The 20,633-nt window shown below is 39.5% G+C and overlaps 1 pseudogene; it reads left to right on the top strand.

Annotated features, from left to right (window-relative positions):
* The window catches only part of LOC102870058, a 60,232-nt pseudogene extending 45,562 nt beyond the window's left edge, over positions 1-14,670 (top strand).
* Positions 14,671-20,633: the final 5,963 nt, after the last annotated feature.

The following is a 20,633-nucleotide window of genomic DNA, read 5'->3' as shown; positions in this document are numbered from 1 at the left end:
CCCATCACAATACGTCTTTTAATTTCCTGGCTACTGGTGCCAAGAGTGTTGACTGTGGAGCCAAGCAAACTGAAGCTGTGAACAATCTCAATCTCTTCATCATCCATCCTGATGCTGCCAATTGGTCCAATGGTGAGAATCTTTGTCTTCTTAACATTGAGCCTCAATCCATATTGGGGGCTGCAGTCCTTGACCCTCTGCAGCAAGCACTTCAGGTCCTCAGTTTCAGCAAGCAGGGTTGTGTCATCTGCATAACGCAGATTGTTGATAGATCTTCCACCAATCTTGAGCCCACATTTCTCCTCATAGAGCCCGGCCTCCTGGATAAACTGTTCTGCATACAGGTTGAAAAGGTATGGAGACAGGACACATCCCTGGTGTACAATGAGCCAGTTAAAAGGCAATGACGATTCCTTTAAAAAAAGGTTTTTTATTATTTCAAATTTACAGAAAAAGTGCATGAATAATACAAAAATTCCTGTATACTACCCCCTACATTCATCAATTGCTAGCATTTCACCACATCTATGGATACATAATTGTTTTCTGAAGCATATGAGGATAAATTTCACATATACTATTTCAGGGTATATTTTCCAAGCATATAACCTTATTTAATTAGATTATGATTACCCATATCAGGAAATAAATATTGTTGATACAATAGTTATTAAATTATGTATCTCATTCAAATTTTACCAGTTATCCCAATAAAGTCCTTTTTTTTTTCAAAGTATTTTTCCTGTTTCAGAACCCAAGCTGGGAACACACCTTACATTTCATTTTAATCTCCTTTAATCTTCCTTGACATTTTGAAGAGCATAGACCATTTATTTTGAAGAATGTTCCTCAATCTGGGTTTGTCTGATCTCATGATTAGATTCAGGCTATAAATTTTTGGCAGGAATATGACATAAGTGATGTTATGTCCCTCTCAGTACATCACATCGGGAGGCACATGATGTTGATTTGTCCCAGATAGCCCATCCACAAATGTCCAAAGCTCAATAAACCTTTACAACTACAGTTTTTGCAATATGTTTTTGGCAGAAAAGTTTCATATGCCCCTTTTGTCTCTTTAAATGTGCTTTGCTTAAAATTAAATACAATCAAAATAAAAACTTATGTTCACACGGAAACCTATACATGAATGTTCATAGCAGCTTTTTCATAAGTCTAAAATCTCAGATTTTTTCACAAATAGATGAGTAGGGAAACCTGCAGCAGATATGAATCATGGAATCTCTCTCAAGCATAAAAAGAAATGAATAAACTACAGATGCATGCAGCAATAACGTGAATGAATCTTTAGAGAAATAGATAGAATAAGGTGGGGTTGTGGAGAAGATCGGTCCTGAAGGATTACATATTATATGATTTCCCTTTTACAACACCTTTGAGATGACTAAATTATAGAAATGGAGAACAGATTAGAGGTTAAAGCATTAAGTACGGGGAAAGAAAACTGGGCGGAGGATGAATATGGTCATAAAAGGTGATGGAACTGTTCAGTATCTTCACATGATGTCAGGTACCCAAATCAGCATGTGATAAAATTGTGCAGAATTAAATATGCACACAGCCACATACAGACAGATAAGTACATGTTAAGGTGGAGAAGTCTGAATAAGATCAGAGCTTCTCAGTCAGTAGCCTGACTCTGATGCTGTCCTATAGTTTTGCAAGTGTTCCTACTGTAGGGTGACTAAAGGGTATGGAGAATCTCACTCTATTATTTCTTACAAGTGCATGTGAATCTGCAATTATGTTAATAAAAACTTACATTTTAAAAAATTCACAGCTAATGCTAGCAAAGTCCATCAACCAAAGCTGAATAAAAACACTAAATGACTCCTGTACACCAGTTGTTTGATGAAATTTATAGTACAACTTTTACATCATTTACCCAGACTGTTTTTGCAATATATTTAAACTGCCCATTTGTCTGGGAGTTTTCAAGACAGTCCTTGCACTGCATAAACAGTTAAGTGCTGAGCTATTAGGCAATAGGCTGGAAGTTTGAATCCACCAGAGGTGCTTCAGAAGAAAAATCTGGCAATCTACTTCTGAAAGGTCAAGGCTGTGACACCTCTATAGAACACGCTTACTCTGCAACGTGTAGAATCATCTTGAGCCGGCACCAGTTCAACAGCAAATGTTGTTCTGTGCCAATGAGTCAGCACTCATTCATTGCTGACGCTCCTTCCATGGGTTTTCAGAGACTGTAAATCATATGAGAGGAGATGTGTCCACTTTCTCCCACAATGAACCACAATGGTGGTTTCAAACCACTCACCTTTGGGTTGACAGTGGAACTCTTTACCTCCCACTGAGCCTAACAGTAACTAGTTGCTTTTAAAATTTTCTCAGCCATTAGTCTTGAGTGTTCTTCCAAGATTACTATTTTGTCTGTTCTTGTTAACGATACTTTTATCCTCTAAGTTACTTTTTCTCCTCATAAAAAAATAAAGAAATCTGCAATAAAATGACTTTCAAAAAAAAAGAGACAAAATTACTTTCAAGACAAGTGGGGGAAAGTGAGTATAACTCTGGAGAAAATAAAAGTCAAGAGAATTCAAAGGCTCAAGGAAAAATTAGTCCAAAGTGCTAATGAACCACAGACAGCACTGTTCTGAGATCAGAGAACTAGACGGTGCCTGGTTAACACTATTGACCGCTCTGATCAAGTTCACAAAAGAAGGCCCTCAACAAAGAGGAAGGAAAATATAGAACATGATTCAAAATCCAAAAAAAAGCTTACTGATCTTACTTCAAACCTGACACTGACCAACTCCCGGAGATCACCTTTCAGCCAAACAGACAGACAGGCTTATAAACTGAACAATGACGCCCATGAGGAACATGCTTCTCAGAACAGTCAACCTGTGGAGACCAAGACGAGGGCAAATGCCCAAAAACTAGGTCCTGAAGGCAGGAGAGATGGGAGAACAGAAACGGGGAACTCAGAGAGAAAGGAAGAAGAGAATTGAGGGGATTACAGCTAATGTCATAAGACAAGATGTGGATCAGTTGCTGAATGGGGAAACTAGTTTGCTCTGTAAAGTTTCACCTGAAGCACAATAAAATGTAAAAAGAAAAATCGAATATACCTTATTAGTAAACTTTAAAGTTCTTGTCCAAATTCATTTTAACAGATCCCCGTATTATTGTAGGCACTAGTGGTACCGTTATTAACGTCTCTGCCTTCAATGAAATCAGTCAAAGATTAAAAAAACAAACAGATAATTAATTATGCAAGATATAATATCATGCATTACTAAATGCCACAATGGAAAATATTCAAATGATTTCCAATGTAGAAACATAGGAACACGGGAATAAATTAGATAGACCAGGGGTGGTCCAGTAGGACTTCTGTGAAGAAATGACATAGTAAAAGAGATTTGAAGGACATGGCAGAGAATAAACTATATAAACTTTATAGTCATCAAGGCAAAATCACTGCTAACTCTTCCCAAAACAGATCCATATTAACTATTGATTCCCATATGGATTGAAAAATGAGCACAAAGCCAATGTTCTTTATATTTCAACTGAAAGGTTGAAGAATTTGGTTAGAAGATAAAAAAGGGTCAAATACTTAATGCTTTTGCTCAGCCATCCCTCTTCCCTTTGATTATTTTTTTAAAAGCTCACATAGCGCTAAAAGACAAAAACACTATTTTAATGAGCATTGCAATTAAGAGATGCAACCCTGAAAACTAACTCCTTTCCACTGCTGTGATGTTGGCCTTTTCCTGATTTGAGGTCAATAAAGTCACAGTGTTTGTGTCTCCCAGGGAGAATCCCTGCATGTAAAATCATTTGAATCACTCTGGCTTCCTTGAATCCGCCCAAGAAGTTAAATCTGCAGATCAGAGCAGGCTACTCCTTTTCAATTAACTCTCTTTCAGACTTGATCATTGTCCTTGTCTTCATTTGTGTCGAATGATGTTCCCTGAGGGCCTAGGCAGCTGCTTATTCTGGGCTAACTCAGATAAACCATGTGAAAATAACCGCCTCTCTTGTGCATATCCATCCTTCACCTTGACAGCTCCCTGCCAGTCTACGTGCAGCACCATCTCTGGGTCTCAAATGATAGACCTAGGCCTTCCATTCCCCAAACACCAATAAGGGCTGGGACACTGCAAGGTGCAGACTACATGTGTCTCCTTGGATGGTAACAGCATTTCAGGAAATGTTAACTGAACAAATATGATCAGTTCTGAGGAAATTCATTTGTGACCATAAGATGGCCTTTGCCCAAAACATCTCTAGGGGTAGTCTCACGCATCAAAGCTGATACCCTATGAGGTCAAATTTTTTACAGGTGAATTCCATAGCAAGTAACACTATAAAGGATGTCAAGGGTTGGCTCCGATTCATGTTGTTGTTCTTGTTGTGGTTGGATACTGTCCATTCAACAATAACTTATAGTGGTTCTGTGAACAACAGATTAGAGTCTTGCCCTACCCTGCACCATCCTCACAACCTAAACTTTGTTCAAGCCCATTATTGTAGACACTGTGTCAACTCATTTCATTGAGGTTCTTTCTCTCTTTTGCTGATCCTTCACTTTTCCAAAGAAAATACCTTTTAGGAACACCCTGGTTGTACTTTCTCCAAGACATAATTGTTCTCTTGGAAGTCCATGGGATATTCAGTACTCTTTCTCCAATATCACAACTCAAAGATAGCAATTCTTAATTTGTGTTCCTTATTCATTGTCTAAATTTCAGATGCCTAACAAGTAATTAAAACACCAGAGCTTAAATCAGGTACACCTTAATCTTTAAACTACCATCATTGCTCCTTAACACTTTAGAGAGGTCTTTGGCAGCAGATTTTCCCAATGGAACATGTCTATTAATTTCTTAATTGCTGGTACCATGGTTGTTGATTGTGGACCCAAGTAAAATGAAATCATTGAAAACATCAGTCTTTTCTCCATCTAGCATGATGTTGCCTACTAAACTAATGGCAAAAATTATGTTTTCTTAATGTTGAAGTATAACCTACACTGAAGTCTGTAGTCTTTGCTCTTCTTTAAGAAGTGCTTGTTTGATTGTTTAGGGTTTTTGATTGGCTTGATTGTTTTAGGAATTTGTTACTATTTTTTATGATTTTGATTTTCAGCTTTCTTATAGCTAATAATGTTCAGCTTCTTTTCCCCTCTCCTAATATTTTTATTAGCTTGCATACAATAACACACATATATCTAGTAGTTTACTCCTGTACTTCATGTTTTATACAGTCTTTCATTTGCACTGTTTCATACAATCATTCATATGCATTGTATAATTGATTACTATTGATCTATGCCTTTAATTACCCTGGATTTTCAAGTCCCTGTTCAATGTTACCTATTCCTTCACCTTCCCCCTCACCCACCAACTTCTGCTATCCCTCCTTGCCCTTTTTCCACCCCCTCCTCCTTTCCTTATGCCCCTTTTGAGCATTTGTTCAAATCTTGTTGAAATACTTCAATTAGTACACTGGATCTTATTTTTTCTAGGGCCTTATATTTTGCCAATGCCTTCAGAGCAACTTGGACGTACTCCCTCAGTAGCATTTGTTCTTGATCATACACTACTTTCTGAAATGGTTGCATATTGACCATCTCAAAGCAACCCTACCGAAAACAGAAGTGAATCCTCTCAATCATGTGCCATCTTCACAATGTATGCTTAACATAAGCCCACTGTTGTAGATACTGAATAAAACCATTTCATTAAGGATCTTCTTCTTCTTCTTTACTAATCTTCTACTTTTCCAAGCATGGCATTCTTGTCTCAGGACTGGCCCCTCTTAACATGCCCAAAGTATGTAAGGAAAAGTCTCACCATCCTGGCCTCTCAGAAGCACACCAGGTGCTCATCGTCCGAGACAGATTTGTGCGTTCTTTTGACCATCCATGATATACTCAGTATATTTGCAAAGACCACAATTCAAAAGTACCAATTTTTCTTAGGTTTTCCTTATGAATTTATCAAATTGAGAACAGCAACTTGAAAGGCCAGATAGGAAAGTTAGAGGCAGTGAATTTATATCCATGAAAGAGAGATAACCCAGAAAAGTTAGGTATCAGTAGCATGTAATCAATATTGGTGAATGTGCAACCGTTTAATTGCTGTATGTTTTGCTCTTAACAACCATAGCGAAACAATTAACTTGTTTTTTAAAGTTGTTCTCAATCCCCTGCTGTGATTTGTATGAAGATTACTCCTGACAGGACTGTTATTGTTGTTGTGTAGCATCAAGTCGTAACTGATCCTTTAGTGGGTTTTCCGAGGCAGTAGATAGCACAAGAGAAGAACGCCCAGCTTTCTCCCATGGAGCAAGCCATGGATTCAAACCATGTACATTTACATGGGCAGCACATTTCTTAGATATGTCTTGGAGAGGGTGCAGCCAGAGTGCTCTTTGGAGGCTAGAATGATGAGGCTTTGCCTCACATACTTTGGGCTGGTTGCTAGGGGGGGCTATTCCTTGGAGAAGGAAATGATACTGTAAAAAGGTGGAGGATCAGTCAAAGGGAAAGAGGTGGATTGACACAGTGACTGCTGCAATGGGCTCTTGTGTGTCAGAAAGTGTGAGGACAGTGCAGGATAGAACAGGGTTCAGATCTTTTGTTCATACGGTTGCTATGAGATGTACTCAATTCAACAGCACCTAAGAAAAGAAGCTACCCTGAACAAGCCTTATCATAGTAAATGAAGAGCTGGTAAATATTGTTTCCTACTTTTACCTTCTAACTTGCATAACTGTATTGAGATTGACTATCTCTCTGTATGTATACACTTAGCATAATGGTCCTAAAGTGCATTGATTGATCTCCTTGGGACAGGGACATGCACTTTCACAAAAAGATGAATTGTTCTTAAAATATCATTGGAGGACTAAACAGGTCTAGAGTTGCAAAGAGCCCAGGTGGATAGAAAATCAAAACAAGGAACCTCATTCAAAAATAAAACAATAAAGAATGAAATCAGAGCTATAGCACCAACAGATGTATGCAAAACCATACTTACTACCATTATTCAAAATTGCAAAGACATGGAAGCAGTCCCAGTGACCATCAACAAACAGATAGATAGAAAAACTGTGGTAAGTGTATACAATGGAGCATTACACAGGATTGAAAACTTGAGAAACACTACATAACATGGGTGAGTCTAGAGGGTGTTATGCTGAGTGAAATGGCTCAGTCACAAAAAAGGCAAATACTGTATAAGTCCACTTTTACAAAAAAATAGGAGGGTTATGGTGGGTATTGCAGGGATAGCAAAAAAAGAATGGATGAATAATAAATACTGCACTGGAATAGGTGAAAGGAAGTGAAATCTGAAATGAGTAAGATGATCAGACATTATATGTAATAGTACATATTGTAAAATTAGCTATCTGGAATGGAACATGGACTATGAATTGAATGAGGGAAATGAGGGGAAATCAGTAAAATCACAATTTTTATAAAAAAAATATACAAGTACTGTGCCACTAGTTGAAACTCTGAATATTCAAAAGCTGGTAAACTAAGATCATAAGAGATAGAATCCTGCCAGAGAACATTGGATGAGATAGGTTATTACTAGAGGTATAATTATGGCTCCCCAAGTTATAATCACCAGCTGGAGTCAGAAATTTAAAGTTTAGGAAGAGTTACAGATGTCTCAAAATGAAATAGCTACTAGTATTCTTGTTGTATATCTTGTTGAGTCAGACTGACCCATAGCTGACACACACCCCCCCCCCCAGTGGGCTTTTCAAAGGCAGTTAATTGTAGGTAAGGGGGAGATTGCCTTGCTCCACGAGCAACTAGTGGTCTTGAATCACATGCTTTTGGAGTTACAGTGCAGCTTCTTACCACTAGGTCATCAGAGCTCCCTTCTACTAGTCTAGATGTAATCAATAATACATGTCACCTGGCAAGACTTTACCCTCCAGCAAACAAAAAAATGAAGTTTCCCAATTTTGGAACTTAGAGATATGACATTTGGTTACCAGTTCAGTAGAATAGCTAATATTTGTTTATTTGTTAATAAACTTAAGCCCCTTCTGTCACTAGTCAATGAAGAGTTTGCAGAGATGAGTCAGAGTAGTAGTGTTTATTTCAAGTTTTCTCTTGGTCTTCCCTAATTTATCATCCACATTTGAGCCTAAGTAATCTATAAAATAAACTTATATTATCGTTCTTTTTTTGATGGTCATTTAGTAAATTCCCATTACTGTAAATACCATATCCAGACTCTTCAGTCTGGCTTATGAAGCCAATTTTTCTCTCCAACTTCTTTCATCATTCTCAATGATATATGTAGCCAGCCCATGCATAATAACACATTTTTTCCCCTTGAATAAACCAAGTTCTCACATACAAAGTTATTCCCTCTGCCTGGTTCTCCTATCCCTTCACTAAACTAACTTTTCTCCATTTTCCAAATTGTAGTTTAGTGCATTCTCTCTCTCTCTCTCTCTCTCTCTCTATCTCTATCTCTCTCCCTTCCCTCTCTCTCTCCTTCTCTCCCTCTCTTCCTCATTTTCCTTCATCTGCAAATTAGATTATCAACTTCTCTGTGCTCCCATAAAATCTCATACTCACTTCATAATGGTATTTATCATACTGTTTTGTCGTTTCTTATTTCTCTATAATCCCTCATCAGCCTGTAAACTTCTTGTGGGTATATACACCATCTTCTTCATCTTTACACTGCCAGGACATATTGGAATTTCTTGTATAAATGAATGAAAAGAGTGCTAAAAAGAATCACTAAAAAGCCAGAACCTACCATGAAAATCACTGCCTCCCTGTTTACCCTTGATCTTAAGGAAATCATAGACTTCCTGAGGATGAAATGTAGAAACACAAATGTTATTATCTGCCCACACAAAACCAGGTGCATGGGATGGACCACTCCTTGTGGTTCTGTCAACAGCACTGTTTATGTGTAGTTCCATGTGTAAGAGATTGCAAAGCACGTTTGATTACTCTAAAACATATATAAGACAAGCACTACTGGGTACTCTGGAGAAGAGGAAAGATGTGAACAGCCGCTCTAAATGTACATGTTGAAAACCTACTCTAATTGCTATGGGAAAGAGAGAATTAACTCAAAGGACCAGTATAGAAACATGAATACTTAGATTTTTGCCCCAGGTCTGCTCCCTAAGATTCAAGTGTTATTAAAAACTAGCCCTAATTAGGCAGAACTATACTCTTGGTTGATTGGGATGTACTTATTAATTGTTAGCATGGCTCCCAGTTTTCCTGCTGGCTGTTAATTGAACCCTTTCTTTAGGTTAAAAAATGCTCACACATGCAGAATTTGAATATTCCCCGCACTAGCCCCCATTCCGTCTCTGTCGTGTTCAGTCAAGGGCAGGCTCCTCTCTGTTCTAGCAGAGCCTCTGCCCTGCTTTAGCTGGCATGCAAATGTAGAGTGTGATCCATCATGTTTTATTTAGTACAGTCACTGAGAGAAGGGGAAAAGGAAATTGTTGTGAATTAAATGTCCTTGTCTCTTCAGGCAAGAAGATAAAAGTTCTGATTGATTGCCGAGATGACTGGAAATGGAAGTATTAACACAAAACAATGGTTTTGTTATGCTCCTGTTCTCTGGAGTGTTGAAAACGGTAGAGAAAACTATTCCAGGGGCAGATTAAGAGAGACTTTCTCCTTGCCAGAACAACCAATTTGGTGAATGAGGCCTAGAGATCTGTATTGCAGTCTTAGTCTTGCTACATTTTTTGGTAACCTTGTTCGTTACTGTCATTACTTGTCATTACAAAGTTTCTTACTGTTCTGACCTCAAATTTCTTAGAATTCAAGTGTTTGGTTAGAAACCAGGTCTAAAATCCATTCCCTGCTTCTAATGTTGTCCAGTCCTCTGAATTCAACCAAATGTGAAGATGACCTGAATGTAAAAATAACTTGTTTGGCACGACCAGACAAGAAATGAACTCTAAGGTAACAGACTTCAGGAGATGCTACTGACCTACTTTAGGAGATGCTACTGAATTTGCAGTTTTGGGTTTCTTTGTTTGTTTTGGGTTTTTTTTTAATTTGCCATTTTGAAGAAAAGTACTGAATATCCGACAGACTATCAAAAAAACCAAACAAGTCTGTCTTAGAGAAAGTTCAACCAGGGGGCTCCATAGAAGCAAGGATGGTAAACTCCATCTCACATACTTGGTGCATGCTGCCAAGAGAGGCTAGTGCTTGGCAAAAACCAGCATGCTTGGAAAGGTGGAAAGTCAGTGAGGGAGCCTGAGAGACCTCCAGCCAGACACCTTTGAGATTCTAACAATGTGCTCCAGCCTTTCAGAGAGGAGGAGGACGGCACAGGAGAGGGCAAGTTTCCAACCTGTTGTTCATAGGGTCGCTGTCAGTCAGTCACCGTTGACTTGTCAGCACCTAACAACAACAACTGGCCAACTCAATATAAACTTGCATAGAAGTCATTGATGGGCTCTTCCATTATTCTGACTAATGAGATCCAGTTTCTCTATGTTCTCTTTCCATAGATGTAATTTTATTATTGTGCATACAATCCAGCGACATTCACCTGTACAGTCACTGTTTACACTGTTGAAAAAGAGAATTTGCGATGAATAAATTGTTGCTCATACAAATGCTATCATGCTACCTCCACTGTCCTTTCTATCACCAAGGCCATATTTTCCAAATTTTTAATATAAAATTTTTATTTTATACTAGTTTACTTACAAAATTCATATACATTGTTTTTCACACCAGATCTTTCCCATTTCCTTTACCCACCCCTCCCCTCTACCCATCAAATTTCAGGACCCTTTGATTACCCCCCTCCCTCATCCTCACCCCTCTGCTCCTGTCTTTCCCCACCCCCCTTAGGTCCTCCTACATGTTCTACTAGTTATCTTTCTATTTCTACTATAATGGTCACACACAATATTTGTCTTTATGGAACTGAATTCGTTCACATAACGTAATGCTCTCCAGTCCCTCCCAAAGTAGGTAGGAATTTTCAAAATCATTGCTCCTGCATGCTGTGTAGTATTCCACTGTGTGAATGTACCATAATTTCTCATTCTATTCAATTGTGGTTGAACATTTAGGCTATTTCCATGTTCTTGTGATGGTGAATAATGTTGTTATGAACAGTGGTGTAAAAATCTCCATTCATGCCTCTGTTCTCATTTTCTCAGGGTATATTCCAAACAGTGGAATAGCTGGCTCATATGAAATTGCTATGTTTAGCTTTTTGAGGAAACACTAAACTGCCTTCCAGAGTGGTTGTACCATTTTACAATCCCACCAACAGTTCATATCGCTCCACATCCTCTCCAACATGTATTATTGTTGTCCTGTTAAACTTTACCACTGCTACTGGGGTATCTCATTGTGGTTTTGATTTGCATTCAAACATCTGAGAGTAAAACCCCAAGCCATAATGTTTTATAAGAGATAAACTGGAAACAAGCCTAGATAGCCTAGTCTATAGTATAAAGAGACTGCAAATACAGCTGAAAATGCACAAACTGGAGCGGATATAATTGAAGAATGGGACTTCCTAAAGATTAAATCCCTGTGAGCATCAAAAACATTTTCCAACAGAGTGAAAAGAAAACCTACTGAATGGAGTAGGGGGGCCATCTAGCAATACCATTTCAAACAAAGCTGTCGTTCCAAAAGTTTACAAAATACTACAGGGCCTCCACAAGAAAAAGTCTGACAACCCAATTACAAAATGGGCAAAAGACATTTTCCAGGCACTTATCCTTTGTTTATATGCACATTTAAGTTGAAGGTGAAGAAAATTAAAACTAGTTCAAAGAACCAAAATATGACCTAGAATATATTCTATCTAAATTTAGAGAGAGTCTAAAAAATATACTTGATATATTAAACAGTGGCTGAAGATCAGACAAATTGTGGAATAGTATCAAGTATGTTGTTATGTGCCGTTGAGTCACTTGCGACTCATAGCAACCCTATGTACAACAGCCCTAAACCCTGCCCTTTCCTGTGCCAATCTCACTGTTTCTGACAGTGTCTCTGACACACCTACCCCGATTACCACAGTCACTGAATCAATCCATCTCATAGCAGGTCTTCCTCTCCTGCACTGTCCCTCCACCCACCCCAAGCATGACATCCTTCTCCAAGGACTAGTCCCTCCTTGCAACATGTCCAAAGCATGTCAGATGAAGCTTCAGAATCAGATGCCCCTTAGTCCTCAGACTGACATCATTATTCCTTAATAAGCTAGAGAGGTCGCTAACTGCACACTTTCCCAGTGCAAAACATCTATTGATTTCCTGACTCCTGGTACCAAGGGTGTTGATGGTGGATCTAAGTAAGATGAGGTTGTTGAAAGTTTCGATCTTTTTTCCGTCTATCATGATGCTGCCTATCAGTCCAGTGGTAAGAATATTTGTTTTCTTGATGTTGAGATGCAATTCATATTGAAGGCTGTATTCTTTTATCATCTGCAAATACTCCTCATTTTCAGCAAGCAAGGTTGTGTCATCTGCATAACACAGGTTAATGATGAGTCTCCCTCCAATTCTGATGCCCCAGTCTTCTTCATAGAGTCCAGCTTCTCAAATAATTTGCTCAGCACACAAATTGAATAGGTATGGAGAGACAATACAACCCTTCTTAATTTTAAACCATGCAGTGTTCTCTTCGCACAACAGCCTCCTGGTCTAGATACAGGTTTCACATGAGCACAATTAAGTGCTCTGGGGTTCCCATTCTTCCCAAAGTTAGCCATAACTTGTTATGATCCACACAGTCAAATGTCTTTGCCTAGACAACAAAACATAAGTAGACATCCTTGTAGTATGTAAGAAATTATAAGGTGGGAATAAACGACCTCACACAATGGATGCCTTTGAAATTTGCCAGCATTAAATTAAACATAATTATATACATAATGAACAGCATGTAGTCATCAGTGTAGGTTTTGGTGTTAAATTCTACTACTTCCAGACTAAAAAATAAATCTGAGGACCGTAGTTAGTCGAGAAGACATAATAAAAACAAATAGCTCCATCCGGGTCTGCCTCAAATCTTCCATTTTTACCATTTCCTGATATTGCTAATTTGTGGAATTATAGTGTTCTGTTTCCTACATAAATAGGCACAAGAATTTACTCTTCAACATTTCATGGCCTCTAAAGTACATACAGAGAATTCTCAATATTTGGCCACAACTGTCTAAGATTTAGAATATAAACTGAGTCCATTATATTTCTTTTGCTTGCTCAAAGACTCAAACTCAGATTCCTCAAATTCACTGTAGTGGAGTCAGAACCAACTCATAGCTGACTGTCCAGTCAGTTGCCCATCATTTTCCACAGAGTTGCTGGTGATTTCAAACCGTCAGAGAGGTGTGGCTTTTGGGTTGATGAGCAACTTGCTATGTATGGACTAGGCCAGCAGAGCTCCCTACTCTAATTTGTTGTAGTTGATTACCATCTAATTGACACTGACTCATAGCTGACCTTCCATGAGGGCTTTGGAGGTAGTAAATCACATACATGGAAGAAATTGCCCCTCTTTCCTCCTTAGAAGGTGATGGATTTGGATTTTAACTGTGTGACTTTAGGTTGGCAGCACAATTCCTTGATACTAAACCACCTCATATTTGTCATTGTTGTTGTTGTTGTTATATGGTATCTAGTTGAACACAACACACAGCGACCCTATGCATAATAGCCCCAAACCCTGCTCTACCCTGGACCAGTGTAACTGTCTCTGATACAACCACCCTCATTACTCCAGTTACATAACCTCCTTTACATTTAAAACCACAAAAAGAGAAGAATGGGAATCCCAAAACACTTAATTATGATCATATGAAACCTATATCTAGACCAAAAAGCTACTGTTTATATTTTTTTGTTGTTTAAAAACATAAAAACCTGACTTCTTCTAATGTAGATTTCTTCTACAGAGGGCCTAAATGTTACCTCAGATATAGTTCCATCCTCTCACTCTGAGGCTTCTGCTGGGGTGTGGGGAAAGGGAGGGGGGAAGGGCAGGGCAGAGAAATAATAATAAAATAATTCTCTTTTTTGAAAGCTATGAGTAGAAACTGCCAAATTCTATAGGTCAGCAGAGTCTGTACAAGCTTTTCCCAATTTTACCCACTAAGCACTAAGTCAGTTGAGCAGAAGTGGAATCCAGCATGAGGCTAGATTTTGAAATGGAATTTAGGCTGTGAGAATTGTGCTACTAAGAAAAAAAAAATCCTCTATAAAGAGTCAAATCTTACTCGAAAGCAAAGAAGGGAATGAGGAGGCCAAGCGGCAGTCACAGAGGTGTAGAGGTGCAGATCTGGTGAAGACTCTGACTGGCAAGACCATCACTCTTGAGGCCAAGCCCAGTAACACCATCAAGGATGTCAAAGCCAAGGAGGGCATCCCCCTAAACCAGCAGCATCTGATATTTGCAGGCAAACGGCTACACATGGCCATCCACTCTCTGACGACAACATCCAGGAGTCCACCCTGCCTCTGGTGCTGAGTCTGCATGGTGGCAGGATCGAGCCTTCCTTGCGCCTGCTAGCCCAGAAGTGTAACTGTGACAAGATGATCTGCCACCAGTGTTCTGCTCATGTTGTTAATTGCTGCAAGAAGTGTGGGCACACCAACAACCTGTGCCCCAAGAAAGACGTTAAATAAGAGCCCCCCTTTCGCTGGCTCCCTTGCCCCTTGCCGGTGGCCTCTTTCTGAGCCTCCTGGCGTTGGGCCCTCAATAAAGTCTTTCCATTACCAGAAAAGGGGGGTAAAAAGCAACAAAGGCAAGAGGACAGGGAACTAAAATAGGAAGCAGAACAGAAATGATGAGAAAGTTGATTCACTGTGAAAAAAAGTAACCAAGTCACATTGTGGAGGAATTATTAAGTGCGGATGAAATTGTTGGTTTTGTTTCACCAAAAACAGAATATATTTAAATGTAGATACTGGCCTTCATAGAAAAACTTGACTGTTCTCAGATTTTACTCCAACCATAATGTGCTCTCTAAAGATGGTCTGGAAATTATACTTTGTTTTATATGTGTTTTGGCTTCTTTTTTAATAATATCATCGTCTTAAAACAGTTCGTACCTTTCAACATCTGCAAAAGCTTTTTCTTTGAATGGCAAAAGGAGTTTATTTTTTGTTTCACTTTTTCCAAAACTATTATTTCATCATTTAGATGTTGAAACATTGACACAGTGAGTATAATGGGCTTGAGTATGACCGAGGTCATGGTGAGGATACAGGTTAGGGCAAGGTTCAGATATGCTGTTCAAAGTTGTAGACTCAACAGCACCTAACAATAATACCTAAATTCTTAACACTGAGGACCCTGCTTGTACTGGATTAGCCCTAGTACTTTGATGGTTTTATTCTTTTCAAGAGTGGTTTCTGGATGCAGGGAGTCAAACATCGAACACTGAACTGTGGTGTTATGGATGTAACTGATTAAGCGAAATCTTTCCCCATGGTGAAATGACTCTCAGATAATAAACAATGATCATCCTCTCAGGCCACTGGGGCAGAGCCACACACACAGTGTGAGTAATTCTCTAGCAGAACAAATTAACAAATGTAACTCAAATAAACTAAACTTGTGAGCTAATGAGCCTGAAACATGTGAGATTAGTTTTAGGAGAGTGAGCTTGGGCAAATTCCAAAGCAACACAGTGCATCCCAAACCCTGGGGAGTTTAGGCCATTCGTCACAAAAGCAAGCGAAAGGCAGTCAAAAGATCAGCCTACATCCATCATTTCTGAAGTAAAGACAACCGAAGGCACAGCTCCTGGCAGAGAAAACCATCAGATCACTGTGTAAAAGATAGCACTTCACGCCCACTCCCTACCTTCCCATTCTTTTATGTTGTACAGAGTAAGAGTAGGACACGGGTCTCTAGCTTTTTTAATACAGAGTTACTTTTATGGTTCCTCCCTATTGTTGTTAGCTGTCATCTAGTCAGCCTCAAAGTCACAGTGACCACATCAAGCACAATGGAACAAAATGCCACCTGGTGCTGCACCTTGACATGATTGGTTGGGGGGGGTGGGTTCACACTCTTGTGAGCCAGAGAATTTCCAATGACTGGTTTTCAGAAACAGACCAGCAAACCTTTCTTTCTAATCCATCTTGGTCTACATGATCCACTGCAACCTGATTAACGTCATAGAAACTGTCAAGCTTCAACTGACGGGCAAGTGATAACTGCACATGAAGTGTGTCAGACAGCAATCAAGTAACGTGGGTTCTCGCACACGGAAGGCGAAAATTCTACTGCTGAACAACCACTGCCCTCCTTCTCCCTGCTTACAATTCCAAGATTCAATCTCCATATCAACTTGTGCATATTAAGTAGTGATTATTGCCAGTTTCAATTAATATAAGACACATAACTTGGAAGCACAGCTTATGAACAAAGCTAAATAAATAATAATGCAACCCTAGGTAATGCCAGCAACAGTGCAGTCTATCAAGAATTAATACACACCTCTCTGAAATGTTTTAGACTGTAGAAAACCTCAATGACACATGGCAATGCCTTTGAGAGCCCCTAAAAACTCAGGGGTGCTCAGTTAAGACTTGTTGTGACAAGAAACCACTAAATGTTTGATTCCTTATCCATTGCTTTTTTATAACTGTCCCACTGGTTACATTCATGAATTCTTATACAGAAAAGAGCCAAGCTGTAAATTTGAGAAGACATCACAAAGTATTAATGATCTGTCACAGAAGAGAGAATCTACTTTACAGGGTCAGTGCTCACTGGCTGAATCTGAAAACCACTCTCACACATGCGCTCCAAACACACAGAAATGTTTTACTATGATGGTTTCAGAATTAGAAGAAAAATAGAAGATGTTCATGAAAAATACCATTACTCTTAGTTAAGTGGAAAACAACTCATTTCCATTATCAAAACATGTCAGTATTACAAGGTTTATGGTACTTTCAAGTGGTAGTAAGTATAGTGTGTCAGGGAGTTTTTACCCAAAAACAGATGGGTAAAATTTCAAAAGTTACTATTGTTATGGGAATGACAGATATATTATCAGATATATCAAGTTTGAAAGACACATTTAAAAATATGTATGTATGTATGTGTGTATATATTCACACACATATCTGTGTGTGTGTATGTATAAATGCATACATACACAAATAACTGCCTCTCGGCTATGGGTCAGTCCCAACTCAGTGGTACTCAACAATAATAACAAACTGTTGTGTACTGTCAAGTCCAAACCCTTTCAGTGGGTTTTCAGATGCAATAAATCACTTGAGAGGAGATTACGCACCCTTGTCTTGGTATAGAAATACAGAAACACAAATAATTGCATATAATATATGCATATATATGTTTATACCTATGTATACATAGATAGATAGATAGATAGATAGATACTGCTGTTGTTATGAGCTGTCAACTACAATTCAAAGTGACAATATGCACAATAGCTCTGAACTCTGCTGTTCAGAGCTCACTCTTACATACCTACCTCATTACCCCAATAACTGAGTCAATCCATCTCATTCAAAGTCTTCCTCTCCTGCACTGACCCTCCTCCCTTCCAAGCATGATATCCTTCTCCAAGGACTGGTCTCTCTCAGTTGTTGTTATTGTTGTTGATTGCCATCAAATTGAGCACAACTCACAGCTACCCTATGAACCAAAGACCTAAAGCCTTTCTATAACTATCATCATTTCTAAAAGTTTATAGAGTTTCCAGAGGCATGTTGTTTAGGAAATGGATGCCATTCCTGCTTCCAAACTGTCTTAAGCAGGTGACAGCACCACTGCCCACCATGGGTAACCATTATAGCATGTGACATCCCAAAGGCACAAGTTTCAGCATCACAGCAACCCCATGTTACCTCAATACAGCATATTAGCAGAAGAGTGCTGTACCACTTAGAAAAATGTCCCTCCAAATTATAACAACTGACTTTTTTTAAATTGTTAACATTTATTTCTTTCCTACCAAATTAAAATCTTGAGGTTGCCCCATGTTCCTTTCTGCTTCCGGGAACACACTCTGCTTCTGCTCCGGGAGGTGCGCGGCCAGACCCAATAACAATTGACTTTTAAATACAAAGGCCTTCACCAAGGTCTTGTTAATTCTAAACAAGAGGCTTAAATAAAACAACCAACATTTGTTGTTGTTATGTGTCATTGAGTCACCTGTGACCTATAGCAAACCTATATACAGCAGTTCTGAACCCTTCCATGTCCTGAGCCAGTCTCTCTAACTCCAACACACCAAAACCAATTGCCCCAGACACTGTATCAGTCCATCTCATCTGGTGTCTTCCTCTCCTGTGCTGTTTCTCCACCCCTTTGAGCATGATGTCTTTCTCCAAGGACCGGTCTTTCCTAGCTGTGTGCCCAAAGTATGTGAGACAAAGCTTCAGAATCCTCCAAGGAGAAAATTGGTTTCACCTTCTCCAAGACAGACCCATTTGTTTTCATGGTAGTCTATGGTATGTTCAAGATTCCTCTCCAGCACCACAACTTGAAGGCATCGATTCTTCTTCTGGCATCCTTAATCATTGCCCAGTTCTCTGTAGCATAACAAGTAATTGCTAAAATCATGGCCTGGATTAATAGCACTTTTGTCAGTAGACTTTCGTCATTGCTTTTCAGCACTCGGGAGAGGTCCCTGATAGCAGCTTTTCCCAAAGCAATTCCTCTTCTGATTTCCTAACTGCTGGTGTTAAGAGTATTTATTGTGGAGCTATAAGTGCAAGCTGTAATTGCTAATGACCTCAATATCTTCATCTATCATGGTGCTGCCAATTGGCCCAATGATGAGAATCTTTGTTTGATGTTGAGCTTCAATCCATATTGAAGACTCCAGTCCTTAACCTTCTGCAGCAAGAGCTTCAGATCTTCCATTTCAGCAAGCAAGATTGTGCCATCTGTACATCATAGGTTGTTGATGAGTCTTTCTCCAATCTTGATGCCACATTCCTCCTCATAAAGCCCTACTTCTCGAATGTGAGACAGAGCCCGAGAATCCTTGCCTCCAAAGAGTAGCACGTTGTTTTCACCCACACCAAGACATACCTGTTAGTTCTTTTGGCTGTCTGTGGTACATCTAGTACTCTTTTCCACCACCACAACTCAAAGGCTTCAAGTCTTCTTCTGTCATCTTTTTTATCATTGTCCAGCTCTCTGATACACAGCAAGTAATTGGAAAGATCATGGCCTGGATCCAGAGCACCTTGGTCTCTAGACTGGCATTGTTGCGTTTCAGCACTGTGGAGAGGTCCCTGATGGCAGGTTTTCCTACTGCAATTCATCTTTTGATTTTCTGACTGCAGGTGCCAAGATTGTAGATTGCGGAGCCGAGGAAGCTGAAATTGTTCATCTCAATCTCCTCCCCATCTATATATGATGTTCTTAGACGCTGTCAGGTTGGAACCAAATCAAAGGTGACCCTTACGCAGGTTTCCAGAGGCTATAAATCTCACAAGCGGAGAGTGTTCCTCTTTCTCCTGAAGAACAGCTGAGAGATTAGAACATCATGCCTTTGAGTTGGCAGTGCAATCTTCACCACCTGAATCTGGTAAAGAGCTAAGGGTGAGAAACTGTACTCAAGAGTAAGAAGTGTGGAGACAGGAGTGCTATTTAAGAAGGAAAATGTGTGGCTCGAAACCAACAGGGAACAAGGAATTGGGAAGAAAAGTCTGGCATCATTAAATTAGAGGTGGCCTACACATTGGACAGCTTTAGGGTCTTGTGACTAAATAGACCGGGGTTTAAAGCTTCCCCTGACGATGACAATGCATTGCAGCTTTAGCAAGGAGGCAAAATTTAAGATTCCTTTTTTCTTATCATTTTAAACACAGCTATGAGATTGAATCAAAACCATACATCAGCTCCCTCTGACCTGCAACCAACTCCATACTTTAGTGAAAGAGTGCAAACGGAATCAATCCTGAAGCTCTTTCCCTGCTCTTGGCCAGGCAGAACCCACCCAGCCCTGGACCCACCCTCTGTTCATCCTCATGCTCCATCAGTGTGCTGTCAGCAAAGCCAACATGATAGACAGTTTCTGAGATTGGAACCAAAGTGGCCATGAGGCGGCTTTCGTTTTCCCATCTCAGCTGTCTGCCCCAGGACTGCAGGAGCTGCCCTGCTGACCAACCAAGCAGACACGTCCCCACCTTCACTGCCCACCTCCTTCCTAAGCTCTTGGTGTGGAATGGATTACACACACACAGCATCTCTGATTACTTGGTGTAGTTTTCTCTTCAATTTTTGTCTTGAGCTTTTGTGTTTAATTTTTAAAATACACTCAGCTCTTATGAATTTTATGTGTATTTATTAAGTGAACTAATTTTTTTAAAAAAATCTCACTGAGTTGATTCCGTTCCTGGTAATCTTTCAGACTGTGCATCAGGTAAGTTTCCAAGATGAGAGAGGAGACTGCTTCATCTATCTCCTACAGAGTGATGGGTAGATTTGAAATGTCTACCTTTCCAATGAGGCTCCATGTCAAGAAGACAAAAATTCTCACCACTGGACCAATCAGTAGCATCAGGATGGATGGTGAAGAGATTGAGATTGTTCACAGCTTCAGTTTGCTCGGCTCCACAGTCAACACTCTTGACACCAGCAGCCAGGA

Source organism: Elephantulus edwardii, unplaced genomic scaffold (genome assembly GCF_000299155.1).
Source record: "Elephantulus edwardii isolate Elephantulus edwardi_28Jun2011 unplaced genomic scaffold, EleEdw1.0 scaffold00014, whole genome shotgun sequence".
Lineage (NCBI taxonomy): Eukaryota > Metazoa > Chordata > Mammalia > Macroscelidea > Macroscelididae > Elephantulus > Elephantulus edwardii.
The sequence above is the reverse complement of the archived record's forward strand: the minus strand, read 5'-3'. Positions and strand labels throughout refer to the sequence as shown.